Below are 17,562 nucleotides of genomic sequence, written 5' to 3' on the forward strand. Positions count from 1 at the left end.
TGGGCCAATTCCGTCAGATGAAAACAAACGACTAAAAAAGATGTGCTGGATATTCTGCTACGCCTACGAGGGTATAGCTTTATGTGTCTCTCTCTTATCTCTTCAAAAATCAGCGACGCTTTCTTCTGTTTACCTTGCCCCGGACAGGGTTCTCCAAGGCATTTGATTGCTCCAGTGCTTTGGTTACATGCACTTGCTGAGGGAGGGAGGGAAGGAAGGAAGGAAGGTGCGTTGGAGGGAGGGAAAGAGGGAGGGAAGGAAGGTGCAATGGAGGGAGGGAAAGAGGGAGGGAAGGCAGGTGCAGTGGAGGGAGGGAGGAGGGAAGATATTAAAGACTGCCACATTTCCAAAGAAGACAGCAGTAGTACACTTGACCTACTTCTGTGCAAATTGCTATGATGGTTAATGAACACACAGTAACAAAAGACCCTAAAGTCTGTTTTTGCATGGTTTGCCCTGTCACCTCGTAAAACCCTTTAAATTGCCTCCCCCCTCCCGCCAAAAAAGGAGGGGGGGCCGGGAGTATTTGCCCAAGGAACAATAGTGCCAAGTTTGGGGCAAATTAGTGACGGAATAAAGGAACGACACCACCCTAAAAGGTGTTTGGAAGACGGAAAAATGTAAGAGAGAGAGGCAGACAGAGAGACAGAGAGAGAGAGACTTAGGAAATACAGTAGGTCTTCCCGCTGTGCGATGTAGACCTAATGATACGACAGAATAGGATAGAGGGAAGAAAAGATAGGGGAGGGAAGGTATGAAGAAAGACAGAGAATGTGAGGAAGGAAGGAGTGACGGGAGATGGAGAAGGTAGGACGGGAGGAGGGGGGGGGGAAGAGGAAGGAAAGAGGGAAGGACGGAAGGAAGGGCAAGACTGAGGTACAAAAAGGAAGTAAGGAAGAAAAGGCGGACGGCGAGGAATAAGCGAGGAAGACATAGGTGGAAGAGAAGGAGAGAAAACGAAGAAAGGTAAGAGAGTTGGAAAGGGAAGGAAGGAAAGAGAAGGAAGGAAGGAAGAAGGGAAGAATTGAGGAAACGATAGAGTACGCAATGAAAGGAAAGAAAGGAAAAAAAGGAAGTCAGGAAGAACAGAGAGAAGAAATGAAGTGAAGGAAGTAAAGAAGAGGAGAGGACGGAAGAAATACGTAAGGAATGGAAAGGAAAGGAAAGGGAGAGAAGAAGGAAGGAAGGAAGGATGAGAAGAGAGAGGGAAAAGAATAAAGAAAAGAGAGAGGGAGGGAAGGAACAACAAAATTAATAGGATGTAATGAATGGACAGATAGAAGGAGAGAGAGAGAGAGAGAGAGAGAGGAAGGGAAGGTAATAGGTGAAGGGAATGGAAAAAATTCTCTCTCTCTCTCTCTCTCTCTCTCTCTCTCTCTCTCAGACACGGACACACGAACACAGACATAGATTTACACAAGGATAAAGACAGACTGATCGGTAGATAGATAGATAGGTAGATGGATAGACAGACATATAGAGATAGATAGATAGGTAGATAGATAGATATAACAGTTTAGACCCAATTAGGACCCCCTCCAGGTATGAAAGTCAAAATAGACACGAAAAAAGGCGAAATAAAAAATAAATCTTGGTGATGTGTGGAATTAGTGAGGCCGAGTGAGCAGCGGGGGAGCCTTGTTGTGTCTGGTCTCTTGAAAGGGAGAGATTGCAGGGAGAGACGCCAAAGAATCATCCTTGATTGAATTTGCAACAGAGAAATGGAGAGAGAGAGAGAGAGAGAGAGAGAGAGAGAGTGTGTGTGTGTGTGTGTGTGTGTGTGTGTGTGTGTGTAATCAGAGTACATCCTCCTGTGAGTGGACTAAAGAGTACGTAATTAGTCAGGTATTTAGACGAGAGACACGTACTTGACAGCCATCACCATCTCTCTCTCTCTCTCTCTCTCTCTCTCTCTCTCTCTCTCTCTCTCCATCAATCATATTATCCACTACTGATTGGCAGGACTTAATGGGAGCAGATCAGAGTCCAGTATTGCCAGAGATAGATATATAACGTAGATGAATAGGTAGATAGATAGAAAAATAGATAGTAAGCAGGTATTAGGTAGGAAGTATCTGTATATGTGTTTGTATCAGTCCAAATAAGGTCCATTGCAACTTTTTTTTTCGGAGGGAGGGTGATGCCCCGAACTTACCTTGTCCCATGCTGGAGGAGTACGAATTAAGAAGGGGTGTGAAAGGTGTAGTGTTGTATTGACTATGTGTTTGACTGCATCTGTATATGTCAACGGTTGGATAGAGGGAATGGAGAGTGAGACTGACTGGGAGAGCATATATGGGGGGGAGGGGGAGGGGGAGACCGAGAATTAATTGGAGGGATGGGATGGGTAGGATTATATGTATGCAGGAGGGAGGTGCGAGTTGGAGAGAGAGCTGGGGACAGGGTGACATGAAGGAGATTTGCATGTGGTCATCACTTCCGGGAATAATTAAGGAGTTTGGCTATATATAGCAAACACAGATAGATACATAGATCGATACATAGATAGACAGACAAATAGACAGATAGATAGACAGATAGGTGGATAGATGGGTGGTTGGATGGACAGACACACACACACACACACACACACACACACACACACACACACACACACACACACACACACACACACACACACACACACACACAGAAATCAACAGGACACAAGCCAATGCTAATACGAGGGTAAGTTGTCATTTTGCTCCAGAAGTAATATGAGGCCAGAGAGGGCACGTGTTTGATGCCAGGCTGGGGCAGGGAACAGTCTGATTATCCGAGTATGGCTGAAACCTGCTAAGGCCCATCGATACAAGGCCTGAATGAAACAACCCTGGCACGTGTTCAGTACGGAGACTGTGCGTATTCGTGTCCAAATGGCGATATGTGAAAGTACGTGGCATTTAGGAATACTGCAGGACCTTAGGAAGCTGACTACATAAAGAAAAATAAAGTAGACACAGTACTCTATATAATTTCCGCCATAATTGTGGTTTCGAAGCCCCGACTAAGTAAGCACGCAGATCGGGAGACGACAACGCCGTTACTGAACCACCGTGGCTCTGAATATAGGTGCAGTAAGGGGGGAAATTCGCCTACCACTGAATTACACGTCCTTCACGCTAGAACATGTCCGACACTTTCCGTCCTGCAGCAGTATCATGTGAAAGAAAATCATCTATTGCGGTGCTACTCAACTGGGGGACTGCGATCTACTGTATATCCGGACTTTGGGCATAGGCATCAGAGTCCGTTCCCTGATGCCCATCAGTTCTCCTGCATACTATACACCTTCTAATGTCACCACTTGGGCGCTAACATCCACCGTCAATATTAAATACAAGCTAGGGCTGTCGCATAGAGGACTGGTGTATTGCTATTAGTGGGAGTGTTTTTACGACATGCTGGCGGGTTTTGGGGACACCAGTAAAGTCTGTTTTACGAAATTCAAATCCTAAAACTGTTCCTTGCCTCCAGTCGGGAAGCGAACTCGTGTCCATTAGGTTCGCAGACCATCTCTCTACCGACTCTACCGTTTGTTGGCAACTTTATGGGGAGAAATATATGTTAAACTGCACCAAATTAAGAACGAATATTGAGGGCCATCAGAGGAACAGGCGATTGGATTTTTGACGAAAAGAGTAAATGGCAAATGTCAAGCGAATGAAAAACATGAAAGGGGGGATGGTGCTGCCGTAGCGGAGGTATGCGCTCCCCGAGTGCTCTTGTTATCTCTGATTATCCGTTCAGTGTGTTGTGGTAGATATCTTTGGCATGAAAAATTAGTAGTCAGTGTATTGTGGTGTTACGTCATCATTGGGTGTCTGGGTGTGGAGGTAAATTTGAATTCAATGACCAAACGAGCCAGTGTGTAGTGTGGTAGTGTATGGTGTGGTAGCCCGTAGTGCTGTGTAGTGTAGGATTGTGAGGTGTGGTAGTGAGTGGTGTGATATGCTGTGGTTGTGCGAAGTGTGGGAATGCATACTGTGGCTGTGAGTGGTGTGGTATGCCTTGGCAGTGTAAGGTGTGGCAGTGTGAGTTGTGGTAGTGTACTAGTGTGAGATGTAGTGTGAGGTGTGGCAGTGTGAGATGTGATAGTGCATACACTGGCAGAGTGGTGTGTTGTGTGCGGCAGTTTGAGGTGTGGCGCTGTGAAGTGTGATGCTGTGAGGTGTGGCAGTATGAGAGGTGTGGCTGCGCATACTTTGGCAGAGTGGAGTGGTATGGTGTAGTTGTGTGAGGTGTGGCAGTGCATACTGTGGCAGGGAGTGGTGTGGGGCAGTGTGAGGTGTGCCGGTGTGACATGTGGCAGTGTGAGGTGTGGCAGTATGAAAGGTGTGGCACTGTAAAATCTAGCAGTGAGTGGTGTGGTATAGTGTAGTTGTGTGAAATGTGGCAGTGCATACTGTGGCAGGGAGTGGTGTGGTATGTTATGGCTGTTTGAGGTGTGGCAGTGTGAGGTGTGGCAGCGCATATTTTGGCAATGAGTGGAGCGGTATGGTGTAGTTGTGTAAGGCGTGGCAGTGCGTACATGGGCAGTGAGTGGTGTGGTATGGTGTGGCAGCGTGAGGTGTGGCGGTGTGGGGTATGAAAGTGTAAGGTGTGGCGGTGAGGTGTGGCAGTAAAAGCTGTGGCAATGTGAGGTGTGGCGGTGTGAGGCGTGGCAGTGTGAGGTGTGAGTGAGAGGTGTGGCAGTGCATATTCTGGCAGTGAGTGGTGTGGTATGGTGTGGTTGTGTGAGGTATGGCTGTACGTACATTGGCAGTGAGCGGTATGATATGGTGTGGTAGTTTAAGGTGTGTCAGTGTGAGTGTGTGGCAGTGAGTACGGTGGCAGGGGGTGGTGTGGTATGGTGTGGTGGTGTAAGGTGTGGCAGTGTATAGTTTGGCAGAGTGGTGAGGCATGGTGTGGTGGTGTACTGTAGAGTGGGACTGAGGTGGAAAGTGTAACAGTGTGAGACGTGGCAGAGTGTGCTAAAGTAGGGGAGGGAGGGAGGACGTGGAGGGTGATGGAGGAAGAAGAAGGAGAAGGAGATAGAAGGGGAGGGGAGGGGAGGAGGGAGGTGAAGAGGAGAGAGAGATGCGTAGTGGAAGATGAACGAGATCGCCTTGAAAATGTGGAGCTATAAATGTAATAATACACAGAAGTACCGTTCAGCAATTTCACGTCTTTGCTTTTTATTCCAAACTAAACTATTTTGCATTTAATCATAGTGAGCATTCATATCCCGAGGTTCATAAGAGAGGTTGCTGGGCAGAAGTAATGGGGGGGGGGGTGGAGTGATGTGGAGAAGGGGCAGGGGAGGAGAGAGAGGTGCGGAGGAGCTGGCTTGGGGGTGGGGGAAGTGCATGAAATCTGGATGCCCGTAGGAGCAGATGATGTAAGAGTTGGCTTAGTAAAATATTCCTCACGAGTACACTTTATCACATGATTATACCTCGCAGTTAATGATGGGGGGTGTCACTTGAGGGTTGTAGTTAGCTAGGATTAATTAAGAAACTTGGCAACTGAGCAGTGCGGGGAGAGGGAGGGGGTGAGAAGCCGTGTACTCTGTTGCCGTCAATAATTATCAACCACAATTTTTTACTTACTAATCTTCAGAATCGGAAGAAAATATTGTCAGACTCTAATGGGGATGAAATTATTTAAGTAGAGAGACAGGAAAGACCACGGTACAATTGTTTCTTAGTTGTTGTTGTTGTTGTTTTTTTTATCGGTTAAGAAGTGATTGGTAACCTCATCAGGGGACGCGTGTCGACTAAAAGCTTCTGTTCCCGGATGAGCGACCGTCTCTTCTCTCTGTCCAGTTTGATTGACAGGTGTCCGGATTTTTCCTGTGTTTTTGCGCCTGTGAAGACAAGAACGGGATTGTTAGTGGTGTCAAGAACTGTGTGACTTGCAGATGGCATGAGGGTGACAAGTAAGAGGCCAAGGTGACGATGGAGTCTAATGTAAGGTAAGTAAAAGAAGAATTGCCTACGCTAGATAATATGACGGAAATGATAAGTCCGTAGGTATGGTACGTCAGTGATGAAAGGCATTCTGATATAATGTTCCTGAGGTAGCGCAAGTCGTTACAACAGGTTAGCAGTTAGGAAAGTTAAGAAACAAACGTAAACAGATGAGTGAAGAAAGAATGACATGTGTTGACATGTTCTTGTAGTTAGGACAGTGAAAAAAATAGACTATGTTCTTGAAGGAAGGAATTAAAAGGTTTTATGAGGATTTTGTAGGTAGAAATGTAGATAGAGGAGCCGTGGTGGTCTGGTGGTAACGTGTTGGCCTTGCAATTTGCGTGTGTTTTCCTTTGTTATATTTGATGTAACGTGCTGTAATCGTAATGTCCATTTTACAGTTGATCAAAGAAGTATCGTGCAGGAAGAGTTCGTTGATATCCTTAGATACCAGTATAGCGCATAGTGTTACCCCCACTGACCAGGAAATACCAAGCAAGCATTATATGTATATACAGTAATATGGAGTACAGTCATCTGGGATTTTGCAGTTGCCATCATTTCTTGCTAAGTGTGCGCATACTTTTTTTTTTTTTTTTTTTTTTTTCAATCTGGACTTCTTTTAGTTAAGATATTGTGTACCCTGGACTTTTACAGTTAGTAATTGAGTAGTCCCGATCGATCGTCAGAGATCCATACCATACATCTCTCGACTGAGACATATTAGCCAGAAGCTATCGGAGAAGCACCAAGAGGCGATGTTTTGCCCCGATTTTGTACATATATAATTAACAAATACCAGCTGAGAATAAACCAGCGACATCCCTAGACACATAAATGAGCAGACTGAGAGTATTATCTATATCTGTCTGTCATTTCCTGTTACACACTAAATTTCACTCCTTAGTTTCCTGTAACCCATAAGTCCCCCTCCTTCTCATTCTGTCACTTTGTCTTATGTTTCTTTTGATTATTTATTTCTGTGTTTCTCAACTTACCTGTTTCTATTTGTGATGTTTTTTGGCCAGCTGTTTCCATCCCTCAGTCTAATCATCATCTGTGTCTCTACCTACCTAACCTTTTCCGTGTCTTTATAGCCCACTGCCCCCCTCCCCACACATACAGATTATGTTATTATCACTGTATTAAAATTCATGCACCTAATCTAACCATCATTATTATTAATGGTCACGCAGATATTAAAATTTATACTCAGACGCGCGCGCGCGCACACACGCACACACACACACACACACACACACACACACACACACACACACACACACACACACACACACACACACACACACACACACCCCACACACACACAGATAGAGAGAGAGAAAAAATATATATTTGCACACAAACACACAGCAAATGCTGTGTGCAATCCTATACAAACATAATGAGGTCATATGCATGCCTGCCCCCCTGCCTATTTTGCATACACATCATAAAAATACAGTCACAAAGTACCTTGAAACCTTTTCATGTTACACACACACACAATATATATATATATATATATATATATATATATATATATATATATATATATATATATATATATATATATAAATAGATACAGAGAAATGCGCAAACAAAAAGAACACAAACACGGGCACAGATAAAACGTAGACAAAGTTATAGTCACAAATTGCGCTTGTACAGTTTATATTCCAAAAAATTAATATAAACCAAAAAATGCAGTAAAAAACACAGATAACTAGAAAAATGCACAAAGAAGCAGAAAAATTTGCACACACAAATACGCACACTGGCTTTAAGGCCACACAGACGCACACAAAAGCACATAGACCAAGACTGGGAAAAACGCCCTTGAAAACTCCACACAAAAACGCAGAGAACACGTACATGAACAGAAGATTAACCCAAACACACACCCAAAAACGCACGTAGGCAAAAAAACGCAAAGAAAAAACACACACAGACAAAGCTCACAGAATGAACCAAACACGGGAAAAACACTCAAAATAATAATCCCCATTTTCTCTCATGGAACGAAAACGAAAAGTGGAAAAAAAAAAAAGTTCCGTAAGTTTAAATCAGAGTCGCCTAGGTAAAAAAAAAAAAAAAAAAAAGGCGCCTCTTCATTAGGGAATATTAATTAAAGTTGAAATGAAAACAGAAGTTGTGTTAATGGTAAAGTGTTGGTGTGTTTGTTGTTGTTGTGGGGGGCAGGAGGTGTGTTGGTGTGTTTGTTTTGGTGCTTGTGACGTGGTAGTGGTGGTGGTGGTGATGGTGGTGGTGGTGATGGTGGTGGTAGTGATGGCGATGGTGATAGTGATAATGGTGGTGATGATTGTGGTGATGATGATGATGGTGGTGATGATGATGATGATGGTGGCGGTGATGGTGATAGTGGTAGTGATAATGGTGATGATAGAGGAGGTGATGGTGATGGTGGTGGTGGTGATAGTGGTAGTGATAATGGTGATGATGATAGTGGTGGTCATGATGGTGGTGGTGATGTGATGATGATAGTGGTGGTTGTGATAGTGGTGGTGATTGTGGTGGTGGTGGTGGTGATGGCCTTTTTTTTGTTGCAGTAGAAGGCATTGCATTTCACATTGTTTTGACAGGACTCTAGTATTCTATTTCAGCTGACGACAGACGATTTTGCTCAGGTGAGAGTATAAGAACCTGGGGTATTAACTTTGTCATCATTAATCCTCTCATGCTCAGGATAACTATAGTATTTTGTTGTAGCGAGCACCAGGCGGTTTTCTTCATCTGAAAATAAAAGATAGGAGCTTGAGTGCATTTTTAATTATGTATGGGATTGCAACTATTTGGCATGAATTAAAGTTGCATATTTATATTCAGACATTTATCCAGCTGTGACTGTTATTGATGGTATTAATATGCAGACTTGAACAGAGCATTTTAAGCTCCGTCTTTTAAACTACAGTCGTAGTAGTAGTAGTAGCAGTAGTAATAGTAGTACCTTAGCAGTAGTAGTTGTTGTTGTAGAACAGTAATGATGACACATGGTAAGAAATAACTATTTTTTTATTTGGAGAAGGCCTTTGACAGAGTTCCTAGGGAGGTGGTGAAATGGACAATGAGAAAGCTTTGGTATGAGAAGTGGCTGGTTAGAGTTGCTATGTCTGTGTACGGGGGTGCTCGCACCAGGTGAGAGTGAACGGAAGTTTGAGTTATGAATTTTTCGTGAGTGTTGGCGTGCATCTGGGGTCAGTTTTAAGCCCTTTATTATTTATCATGGTGCTTGAAGGTCTGCTGATGACTTGTTGAGTACGGAGGATGAGAGGGTGGCGGAGAAAGATTTAGGAAATGGAAAGATGGAATGGGATTCAAGAATTTTAGAATAAACACGGAGAAAACAATAGTGATGATATTTATTGAAGGTGTCGGTACTGTCAAAGCAGAGGGACTGAGGGACTGAGGCCTTGTGCTGTATTTGTGATAAGTGGGTGCATAAGAGATGTTGTGGTAGAGGTAGGCTGCGAAATATTGCTCATTTCGTGTGTGCAATGTGTCGGGGAGAACGTGCAGAAACTGAGAGGAGGGAAAGGATTGATCATGCTGGAGAGGGAGTTTGCTATTTGGGGGACATGATTATGTGCTGGAAATGGGGCAGGAGCTAGCTGTATGGCTTGGGCAAGTAGTGGTTGGAAGAGGTTAAGAGAGCTGTTGCCTCTCCTGACAAAGAGCTCTCCCTCCGTGTTAAGGGGTTCTTGTAGGCGGCAGGTGTCAGGAATACAGTGGTAATTGCAGACCCAAACGAACAGAGATGATACTGATCGGATGAATGTGTAGTGCGTCCATAAATGACAGACCTGTGAGGGTTGGGGTTGCGAATGAGTTGAGAGTAGGATGGGGCTTTATTGTATTAGTCTGTGATGAGAAGGGGTAGATTGAGATGTTTGGGCATATGGAGAGGATGGAGGATGACAGCTGGGTGGAAGGGGTGAGAGGTGTGAACGTTTAGGGTAGGGTTGTAAGATGGTGACCTAAAAAGACCCGAGACGCGGTCATATGGTTCGACATCAGGGCTAAGGGACTGAAGAGAGAGGGTGCTAGAGATCGAGAAACATGGACAGCCGCCACTGGGAGTCCAAGGTTGACGCAAGGAAGCATGTTGCAGCCTTCATGAACGAAAAGAAACAGACTAATAATAACAAGGATAATGATATTAATAATTATAATTATACTCAACAACGTCATTAATTCACCACATCCATCCTCCGTTTCCTCTGAAAGTAGTGCATATATTACAACTTACCCACAAAACTGTCTCCCACAAAAAACGAAAAGAAAAACAACTGGTAACACCCACCCACCCACCCACCCAAAAAACATAATACATTACCTCCCGTCCCCAGAAAATAAAGCCAAAATTTTAAAAAGCCCTCACCAGCCCCCACCCCCCTAAAAAAAAGTGGTAGTGAAAGGTAATCGGGTTGCCGTGGTAACGAAATATAATCTGGCTGCCATGGGAGCGAGAGGTAATCAGGCAGGTATGGTAATAAAAGTTGATAGGGTTGCCGTGGTAATGGAAGGTAATCGTGTCGTTATGGTAATGAACGGTAATCGGGCTGCCATGGTACTGAAAAGTAGTCGGGGTGGCATGGGAGATGGATACGAATGAGGTGATGGTATGTGTTAGTTAAAGCATCAGTAACGGTGATAATGACGATGATGATGATGATGGTAGCAGTAATAAGTGATGGTTAGGGATGGTGCTCACTGCAGCATTAGTGACGGTATCATTAATAGAACAATAATAATAACAGCAACACCGACAACAACAACATAACAACAATACACCCCACTAACAAGCCTAAGCATCTAAACGCCATCACACTGCCATGGTTCCACGATATGAAAGAGATAACAGGACAGCGATAGTCAAAAACAGAATCACGATAGCCCTTTATACGCTGCCTATACCCCCTAAATGAAATTATTTTTTGAATTCTGGCGTGCGTGGGAGCCCATAATTTTCCCTGCCTCTCTTGCCCTGCCTGAACACTCGCTTTTTTTTTTTTTTTTTGTTGGGTTAGTTTTTGGACTTTTACTTTGCTCGGTAATTGTTGTTTTATTTTTTGCTTTTCACATATTTTCGTCTTTTTTTCTGGAATTTTACTTTGCACGGTTCGTTTTTGCCTTTTTAGTTATTTTTCGTTTTTTTTTGTTTAATGTTTTACTTCAGTAATTTCTTCCCTGCGTTTTTAATACCTGTAATTGTTGTTTGTTTTCTCGATTTTTCACTTGTCTTAATTATTCTTCCTTTTTGCATGTTGTCTTCCACTTTGTTTAGAATTTCCGTTTTTCTTTTCTTTTTTTTTTTTTGCGTCCATCGCTTTTTAGTTTAATATATTTTCTTTCATTTCCATATTTTTTTTTGTCTCGTTTTTTTTTTCTTGTTTGTGTTGTCTTTATTTTACGGCGCTAAAGTTGTCATTTTTTCTTTTCTGTTTTTCGCTTTTCGTCTTTATCGTTTCTTTATTTTTTCTCCCTTGTTTTTGCGCTTTTCACTTAGTCTGTATTTCTCTCCTTGTCTTTTTTCTTTTTAAATCGAGAAACTTTACGCATGTTTTACACCCGCGCCTGCGAAGTGAGAGTGAGTGTTGTGTTTGAATCGGCGTGCGTGCGTGCGTGCGTGCGTGTGTGTGTGTGTGTGTGTGTGTGTGTGTGTGTGTGTGTGTGTGTGTGTGTGTGTGTGTGTGTAAGTGAAATAACTGTTTTAACCTGATTTTAACCAAACTTGGTGGAATGGATGACGGCTGCCATACAGATCTTTTTTTTTTTCTTTTTTTTTTTAGTACAATAGGTCAAAAGTCAAGGTCACAGTTCAAAGGCATCTCATAGTTTGTATCCAATGTAGACCCAACTTGGTGACAAGATTGAGGATTTGGCAAGAATTTTAAAAAACCTATTATAAGAACAATCAGCCAGAGGTCAAGGTCACAGGGGAAGGTCAGAGGACGAGGTCACAGGGGAGGTCATCTCACTTCCGGCTTGATCTGATCTGAACCGTACTTGGTGGAAGGGTTAAGGGTAATTCAAAAACGAAGCGCTTCAGTATTAAGAAAAATGGGTCAAAGGTCAAGGTTATAGGATAAGGGCAAAGTTCACCCATGTGTCATTGTGGACAACATAACTAGAACAATTTTGACCTGATTTGGACCAAACTTGGCGGAGGAGTTCAGGATCACCCAAGAGGATTACTTATTGCTTTTGAGATCAATAGGTCAAAGGTTAAGGTCACAGCAAAGTCCACTTGTAATTTTTTCCGATGTCGAATAAACTTTGTGGAAGATTTCAAGTTAAAGCAAGAATAAAGAATTTGGTTTTGAAATAAGTCAAAAATCAGGGTCACATGGACAGGTAAAAGGTCAAAGCCACTGGACAAAGTTAATTCCGGCATTTTTTTATCTACTTTGAACTAAAATTGGCGAAGGATTAAGGGTTTGGCAAGAGTGAAGTAATTCGATTTTGAAGGCGTGTCGAAGGTCAGGGTCATAGGGCAAAGTCAAATATTCGCCCTTAGACCAGTTGGTGGGTGCTCTTTCTTGTTCCTGTCTTTATTTCTTTGGTTTAGTTTTCTTTAATTTACTTTCCGTTTTTTTTTTTTATCTTTTCCCTCCTTTTTCGCTTTCTCGTTTGGGCCGGATTTTTTGTTTTATAGTTTGTGTAAGCGGGCATGAAGTACAGTTACCTACCTCTGCAGACTGAGTCCCTGTATTTTGGTTGGGTGTGAGTTACAATAAATTGGGGCAAACTAGATGGGGTGAAATGAGGTTAGGTTAAATTGTGTCAGGGCAAGTTAGGTGGGTTATGTTAAGTTAGGCTTAGTTAGTGAGCTAGGTAAACCTAGGTTAGGCTAGGTAACATTACGTTAGGTGAAGTGAAGCGAGGTGTGAGACTTGGTTTGGTTAAACTATTTTTATTTTTATTTTTAATTTTAATGGAATGAGACGCCATCAAGCAGTGGCACCTATATGACCTGGTCGATCTACTGTCCGGTTTATAGAAACGTCACTCAGCTCCCTGCCTATTCTCCGAAATAAGGACGGTGCACAGCAAAAGGACAGCTTCAGTTTGCAGTCCCTCCTTCTCACGCCCAGACGAGTCTGGTGCCACAACAACAACAACAGCAACAGTAGTCCAGAACACAGGTCATGGAGCCGCAATCAAGGTCCAGGTCTTGCTTCAGCACACCATACCAGCAATGGCGCAGCTAGTTCTCTACAAATGGGGGGTCAAGGGTCAAGTCCTATTTTGAGGTGGTCCATTGCTACACAGTGTGCACAAATTAAATAATCCAAAATTTCAAATGATGGGGTCAGTGGGAGAAGAGCAACGGTCTGACTGGGGGCCCAGGTCCCCCAGGCTCCACTGTAGCTACACCACTACATACATGGAATGATTCCAATAACCACCACCACCACCACCACCACCACCTACTACCTACTAATGCTACTGCCACCCACCAGTGCGTGTTGAGGACGTGTCGGCGAGGCCATTTTGGAACATCAGTGAACAGTTGTTGGCAATTTTCAGGCTGTTCCCTGCAGTAACACTAATCGAACTCGCGATCGAACAGTCACCAGACCAGCGCACCAACCACGCCACCACACCCTCACACTCAGGTTGGGCCTAGTTACGTTTAGTATGCCTGGTGTGGCTAAGTAGATCCCTGTTCACCTTGCAGTATAGTTCGGAACCTGGATGGAAATTCGATTGTTACCTGCCGTATTCTAGGGGAAGATTGCACCTTAACAGAAACGGGTTATCTTCCTTAATGACCCTCGTTCAGTCGATAGGCGCCTTCTTAGTTTTCTCAGACTTAAGTTAGATTTGGTGAGATTCAGTGTGGTCTACTAAGTATCGTTTGGTTAAAATAGGTTACTTTAGGTTGGTTACGGAGTCAAATTTGCTTAGTTAGGACAAAATGGGTGTTTTTGTGTTATATTTAGGTGCTGTGGGTTGAGCTGGGTTAATTCTGTAAGGGTTAGGTCAGGTTGGGATAGGTGTGGCTAGGTTTGGTTAGGCTTAGATAGGTATAATTAGACTTATTTGGGTTATCAGAGGGACGACTGGATTTAATTAAGTTTGTTCAGGTTAAAAAAAGGACAGGGTGGGGTAAGTTGAATTACATTATGTTATTTTAGCTTTGGTTTAGTAAGGGCAGTTCAGGAGAGGTTAGATCAGGTTAGGATAGGACCAGCTTGATTGGATTAGGCTAAGTTAGGTTAAAACCGGACAGACTGTGCGAGGAACAGTATTATTAACTTGGGTCACAGCAACAAGGGTGGGACATTCATTATAACAAAAGAGCCAACTTATTTCCCCAGCTAGGCCTACACGTCCGTCTGCCATATGAAAGTCCACACATCGGAGTGACATTTTAAATCTGACTGGACAAACATTTCGCCACAAATCCCCAACTAACTACTGTAATCCCGCCACACACGGACCCCAGCTATATTACTCAACAATTTTTTTCTGCAATTATTCAATCAGTCGCTAAATCTTCACCGTAATCGAATATGGCACCCAAAAATAAATGAATTTTTGCTGGCACTAATTCCAAGGTAGAGTTCCAATCTATCTATCTATCAGTCTATCTATCTACCTATCTATCTATCTGTCTATCTATATATTGGTGCTGGACAGGGACGCCTTTATGAGTTGGCGTTGCTATATCCAGGAGGCTCAACTGCCTAATTGGTCCCTCAACCACTTCCCTATCCCCTGAATGCAGAATGATTGACTAAAGGAGGATGGTAAATTAAGCTTGCAGTCCACCGGGTTCATATTTCAGATGAGCGTGAAGCCACAGGAGCAACAACAACAACAGTATCCACATAAGATTGATTGTAAGCTTGAGGATTTTCCGGTAGATGAGATGTTCATATGGAGGGAATGGATTAGATCGGTTGGTGAAAATGGTATACAGTATATGAGAGACGGGTACTAGGCCAAGATAAAGGTGAATGAGTGTGTAAGAAAGCGAAGCATGAAAGTTGATGAGGTTAGCAACTATCGAAAGATGAATCTGGTTGACTATGTATGGAGGAGAACATTGATTTGGAACCTCTGTTTTTAATATGAATAAATGACTACCTGACACGTAACGTGAAACGAGTCTAAATAAAAAAAATCCCAAGAAAAGATGAGCGCAGATGGGTAGGCCTATGAGTGAAATCAGGACATCTGTGGCTTGGATGACGTATGGCTGAGAGTCTTTGTGTCACTGGGCATGCTATTGATAGTTCTTCTCTTTGTTGCCTTCTCTTTTCTTGTTTTCTGGACTCTGCCTCACGCCATCCTTGGGTGAGAAAAACTTCAGGGTGATGATGCTGCCTCCACATTATGCCTTGAGATTCAGCCTGATGACGTGTTATTCGTTGTCCTTGCCATCACCTGGAAATTTTCTACCTTTCAAAATGGAGGAAATTAATGGAGATAGTTTCTTACCTCCCTTACTGCCAGAGGTTTCCCAGTGTGAGTAAAAATAATTTGAGAGTATAAGAATAAGATTAATGAAAATGTTAACACCACCATTTTTTTTTTTCCATTTATTTTTGCTACATTTTTTTTTCAACTTGGAGTAAGCCTATCATACTGAAAAGGGTAATTCTTGCTTCTGTAATGACAGCCTTGTAATCCTCCCTGGAGCCATTAGACGAGACTGAAGGGAGGGGAAGGGAGTAAGGGAGTGGGGAGTTGGAGGTGTGCATGGGGAGATGACAGGAGGTAACAGGGGAGAAGGGACAGGGTGAGGTGGAGGCACGAAGGGTTGGAGAGGGGAGGAAGCAAGGGGTAGGGGACTGGGGATAGAAGAGGAAGGAGTTGGGGTGAAAAGGGGAAGATGACTGAGGGGTAAATGGGAAAGGGTAGAGGAGAGACAATGAGATGGGGAGAAAGGCACGAGAAAGTGAGCGAAGGAGGGGTGTGGGCTGGAGGAGGGGTGAAAGCAAGCAAGGAAGGGAGGAAGCAGGAGGGTAAGGAGTTGGAAGGGGGGTGGGAGGGAAGTGACGGGTGGGGAAGCAAGGAGTGAGGGGATGGCAAGGAGGGTTAGGAGATGGAGAGGGAGAAGGGATGGGAGAGGAGGGGGTGCAAAAAGAAGCGATGGATCTTGGAGGGGAGAAGTTAGGTAAGAGGGGCAAAATGTAAGGGTAGGGGGAGGCAAGGAAATGTAGTGCAAAAGGGAAGGGAGAAGAAGGGAGAGAATAGGGAGGTAAGGTGGTGATTAGGGGGCAAGGGTCTAGGAAAGGGGGAGAGAGAAAGAAGAGAGGTGCTATAACCAGACAGAGGGGATATTAAGGAAACACTAAGGAGAATTTGGCGGCTTGGTACACACACACACACACACACACACACACTAATACGTGAATACCGTTGCAACACACACACACACACACACACACACACACACACACACACACACACACACACACACACACACACACACACACACACACACACACACACACACATACATTAATACGTGAATACCGTTGCAACACAAACACATACAGGCTACATACCGTACACAGACATTGCACGCACGCACATATGCACCACTTATCCTCTTCCTTCCTGTGCACACACACATCATGCACTTAACCCTTAGGACACACACACACACACACACACACACACACACACACACACACACACACACACACACACACACACACACACACACACACACACACACACACACACACTGCAGAATTATACAGTATTCAGACAGGGGCCTTGGCCAGCCTCTAGTTAAAAACATTTACATATTGAGCTGAGAACGGCCATGTGTGTGTGTGTGTGTGTGTGTGTGTGTGTGTGTGTGTGTGTGTGTGTGTGTGTGTGTGTGTGTGTGTGTGTGTGTGTGTGTGTGGAGGTGCACCTGTGTGTGTGTATGTGTGCTCACGTGCTTGTGTGCGTGCGTGTGTGAGCGCGCAGGGTATATAAACGTTTACATACAAAAAAAGGAAGAATCAAAGGCTGAGCGTCTACAAAAACCGTCCCTTCCAAAGAACACTGAACAAAAGAGAACCAAAATCAAGTCCCATTGAGAGAAGCGATAAAGGCCTCAATACGGAGTCGGCAGCTGAATGGGGTAAAGAAAGACCCCAGTCCCTTCAGTACAACCCAGTTCTGTAACGCTGATTTTGATAGGGAAATTGTACGGTCCTTTCCATAGAGATCACGAGCAAAGGAGGTATTGGAGATAGTCAGAGATGATGATAGACTGAAGAGTGTATTCCAGAGAGCATTGGCTGAGTTGAGTGAAAAATGGTGGTGAGCCGAGGAGTGGATTAAATACGGGTTTTGAAGTATTAAAAAGTAAAGAGGCTCCATTGATCCTCAGAAATAATGCGTAAAATGGATGTCAGGTGTGTCCATTGCCCCTTCCCATGAGTATTGTAGTAATCTTTGTAGTGGATGGTGTGAGAGGGGGGCGGAAAAGTGAAAGGCACATAACTGAAGAAAACTAAATGTAGAGGTTGAAATTATTTTGATGAAAAGTGGAAAGAGATTTAATGACAGGAAATTATGATGATAAACACCTTCTTAGAGAAAATCTTTGGCCATTTAGAATAACATTTAT

This window comes from Coenobita brevimanus, chromosome 90 (genome assembly GCF_032717465.1).
Source record: "Coenobita brevimanus isolate Jiangsu-jjx chromosome 90, ASM3271746v2, whole genome shotgun sequence".
Classification (NCBI taxonomy): domain Eukaryota; kingdom Metazoa; phylum Arthropoda; class Malacostraca; order Decapoda; family Coenobitidae; genus Coenobita; species Coenobita brevimanus.